The following is a 4,661-nucleotide window of genomic DNA, read 5'->3' on the forward strand; positions in this document are numbered from 1 at the left end:
GAGACCAGCCTGAGCAAAGACCACATCTCTCAAAATAGCCAGGCATTGTGGTGGGCACCTGTTGTCCCAGCTACATGAGGAGCTGAGGCAAGAGGATCACTTGAGCCCAAAAGTTTGAAGTTGCTGTGAACAATAACACCTCAGCACTCAACCCTAGGGTGCCTGCGTGAGACTCTGTCTCAAAAAAAAAAAATATATATATGAGTTATAAACTGAGAACAAAAAATTTTATTGTTTTAGAGGTTTTTTATTATCGTTATCACATATAGGGAGGCGCCTGTGGCTCAGTCGGTAGGGCGCCAGCCCCATGTACTGAGGGTGGCGGGTTCAAACCCGGCCCCGGCCAAACTGCAAAAAAACCAAAAAATAGCCGGGCGTTGTGGCCGGCGCCTGTAGTCCCAGCTACTCGGGAGGCCGAGGCAAGAGAATCGCTTAAGCCCATGAGTTGGAGGTTGCTGTGAGCCGTGTGAGGCCACGGCACTCTACCAAGGGCTATAAAGTGAGACTCTGTCTCTACAAAAAAAAAAAAAAAAAAAAGTTATCACATATAAAATTTAAAAAGATTTTATGAACTTTCATGAGTTATGTGAACTATTTTTGACACGTTTAAGTCCTATTTTTGTGTTAAATTTAAAAAATTATTTTAAGATAAAAAGTTTTTATGTAAGATTTTTTCTTATGTAAATTTTTTTCTTATGTAAATTTTTTATGAAAAGTATATAGATTTTTAAATTAGACTTCACCAAATTTATTTATTTAGCTTTTTATTTCCAATTAATATGAGTGTACAAATGATTAAATGACATTGTTTATGTTTGTAAGGTAAAGTTCAAGTGGTAGCTGAGCCCTTCATCCAGGGGTATGCTGTATACCTTTACATTGTGCACATGAGGTGAGAAAAGTGTATCTTTATTTTTATGTCCTTCTTTATATTTCTCCTATTTATTGGATTTTTATTTATTTATTTATTTATTTATTTGTTTTTTTTTTTTTTTTGTAGAGACAGAGTCTCACTTTATGGCCCTCGGTAGAGTGCCGTGGCCTTACACAGCTCACAGCAACCTCCAACTCATGGGCTTAAGCGATTCTCTTGCCTCAGCCTCCTGAGCAGCTGGGACTACAGGCGCCCGCCACAACGCCCGGCTATTTTTTTTTGTTGTTGCAGTTTGGCCGGGGCTGGGTTTGAACCCTCCGCCCTCGGCATATGGGGCCGGCGCCCTACTCACTGAGCCACAGGCGCTGCCCGGATTTTTATTTATTTTTTTAATCTTCCCTTTCTTTCATGAATTTTATTTTATTATTTATTTATTTATTTATTTTGAGACAGAGTCTTACTATGTTGCCCTGGGTAGAGTGCTGTGGTGTCACAGCTCACAGCAACCTCAAACTCTTGGGCTTAAGCGATAGGCACCTGGCACAACACCCGGCTATTTTTTGTTGCAGTTGTCATTGTTGTTTAGGTGGCCCAGGATGGATCGAACCTGCCATCTTTGGTGTATGTGGCAGACGCCATAACCACTGTGCTACGGGTGCTGAGCCTTTATTGGCTTTTTAAAATTTTAACTCTAAGGTTAGAAAAAGGGGAAAAAGGTTGTAATAAAGTCTTGTTTTTTTAAGCATCTGAGAAAGAAAGTGGATGAGAGACTAATAATTTTATTTTTTATTTAGAGAAATGCCATAAAGTCCAGAGAACAGCAAAGATATCTCTTTAAAGAGCTGTTCTGTTTTCTTGTGGTTTTTTGTTATTTTTATACCCTTATAGTATAAGTACATATTATTAATGTTATTAATTAACATAGTATGTATTAGACACATCCCCCTCTCTATAGATTGCAAGTTAAAAATATCTGTTGTTCTGGCCAGGCGTGGTGGCTCACGCCTGTAGTCCCAGCGCTGTGGGAGGCCGAGGCGGGTGGATTGCCTAAGCTCAGAGGTTCAAAACCCATATGAGCAGCAGTCAGCCAGAGTAAGACCCCGTCTCTACCAACAACATCAAAAACAGCCAGCACCGCAGGAGAAAGAAGAAAATCAACAAAAAAGGAGTACTTCAAACAAACATGAACAAGCACACTGAAACTAAAAAAAAAAAAAAAAAATCTGTTGTTCTTAAAATGGCTATAATTTTGAAGTATTTTTATTTATACTAAATTTATTGTTAGTCAATATTTTACTGGGTGTTCAGAATGCTCTGGACCCTTGACTGGTGCTATGGAATTCAGTTTTTTAACTTATGTATGACAGCAGGCCTTGGAAGTAAATAAATAATTTGTAGATGTTGGCACATAGGGTCATTTGGCCTCTCCAGGGCCTGTCTCCAGTGTCTTGTATGTAATGGTTATTTAGGATAACAGTGGCCACCATCATTGCCATCAAACAAGGGCCATGGGCTCATGTGGGTACACAATGTAAACGGCTCGCTAGAAAGGTCTAACATGTTGTTCAACCATCCTTTTTTATTTTGATGAAGACAGAAATGTGAAAATGATGGAATGAGCTGCATAAATTACATTTTAAAATTTAAATATGACACATCTCTGATAATAGCTTAAAGCCAGAAGTGCTATGAATTATTGAAAATAGCCTTGGAGGTAGAAGTTACCATCATGACCATTTTGCAGAGGAGAAACCGGGCTGAGAAAGTTGCAGCTGAAGTGTTCACTCATCTGTCAGTTTATCCATATATTTATTCAAGGAGCACACACCGCCAGGCAGTGCCGTGGCCAAGGAATGTAGAAAAGTCTTGGCTGGGCCTGGTGTGTTGGCTCATGTCTGTAATCCTGGCACTCTGGGAGACTGAGGTGGGTGGATTGCTTGAGCTCATGAGTTTAAGACCAGCCTGAGCAAAAGCGAGACCCCATGTCTGCTAAAACTAGAAAAAACTGAGGCAAGAGGTTTGCTTGAGCCCAAGTTGGAGGTTGTCGTGAGCTATGACACCAGAGCACTCTACCCAGGGTGACAGCTTGAGACTCTGTCTCAAGAAAAAAAAAAAAAAAGAAAGAAAGAAAGAAAAGTCTCGGCTGTCATGGTCCTCCATTCTGGTGAGGAGCAGAAAGACGGGCACATAGATAAATGAACAATGCACTTTCAAAGTATGATGAGCAGCATGGAGAACATGAAGCACAGCAAGGAAACGTGTGGAGGTGCCCCTCCAGCAGCAGCATCTGGGCAGGCTTCCTAGAGGAGGTGGTGTGTGAGCAGTGGCTCAGTGCTGGGGACCCCCACACAGAGGAGTCTCTCATTAAAGGCACTGAGGAGGAACTGAGCTCAGTATAGGTACAGTCAGAGCACCTAGACTGAAGTAGTGGTCAGATCAGGAGGAGAGAGGAGGCAAGTGGAAAGGGTGTGGCATATGGGGCCTGTTCGTTTTCTTAGGGCTGTAGAGTAACTGCTTGAAGGAGTGAAGTGTGTCTTAAACTCTATCTTCTTTATCTTTTTTATACTTTCCATATTTTCCTATATCTTTGTGTATTTTATATTGCCAATCTTCTGTCTCTGTCCAGTCAAGGCAAAAGAAGATTGGCTGTGACAGTCTTGTGACAACATTTTTATAGGGATAAGGAAGGCATTTTGCTGTTGACTTTCTGGAAGGCCAAATAATGGTAACATGTATTTATTATGTGAGTGTTTTGAAAAAGTGAGCCAAATATTTAGCATAAAAAACACCCAAGAAAGCTTTAGCTAAAGTCCTTGTCAACTGTGACAATGCTCCTGTTCATTCCTCTCATCAAACAAGGGCAATTTTGTGAGAGTTTCAGTGGGAAATCAGTAATCATCCACCTTACGGTCCTGATTTGGCTCCATCTGATTTTTCTTTGTTTCCTTAACTTAAAAAAAATCTTGAAAGGGAACCCATTTTTCTTTAAAAGTAATGTAAAAAAGGCAGCATTGTCATGGTCATATTCCCAGGACTCTCAGTTCTTTAGGAATGGACTAAATGGGTGGTATCATCACTTACAAAAATATCTTGAAGTTTATGGAGTTTATGTTGAGGAATGGACTTAATATGTTTTATGTTTTTTTGTGTGTGTGTGTGTGTGGAGATGGAGTCTTACTCTGTCACCATTGGTCGAGTTTCATGGCATCATAGCTCACAGCAACCTCACATTCTGGGCTCTAGACGTCCCCTTGCCTCAGCCTTCTGAATAGCTGGGACTTACAGGCCCCCACAACAACGTCTGGCTGTTTTGAAGTCTTGCTCTTGCTCAGATTGGTTTTGAACTCCTGAGCTCAGGCAATCCACCTGCCTCGGCCTCCCACAGTGCTAGGATTACTGGTATGAGCCACTGTGCCCAGCCTTATTTTTGTCTTTTAATTCCATTTTCCCACAAACTTTCTGAAGTTTCTTCAGACTGTTTCTCCCATTTTTTTAGTTCATTTGTCAGAGACTTTAGTTTTCTTAATTTAGATCTTGTACATATTTTGTTACATTTATACCTAAGTAGTTCATTTGGGTTGCTAATGTAAATGATAATGTGTTTTTAATGTCAAATTTTACTTATTTGTTGCAGACTTTTGCATATTAACTGTATATCCTGCAACATGGCCATAGTCACCCAGTTTCAGGGTTTTGGTTTTTTTATTTGGTTATTTTACATTTTTTTACATGTCATCTGTGAACAAAGACCACAGATTTATTTATTTCTTCAATCACATTTTTTCAT

This window comes from Nycticebus coucang, chromosome 23 (assembly GCF_027406575.1).
Source record: "Nycticebus coucang isolate mNycCou1 chromosome 23, mNycCou1.pri, whole genome shotgun sequence".
In the NCBI taxonomy this organism is placed as follows: domain Eukaryota; kingdom Metazoa; phylum Chordata; class Mammalia; order Primates; family Lorisidae; genus Nycticebus; species Nycticebus coucang.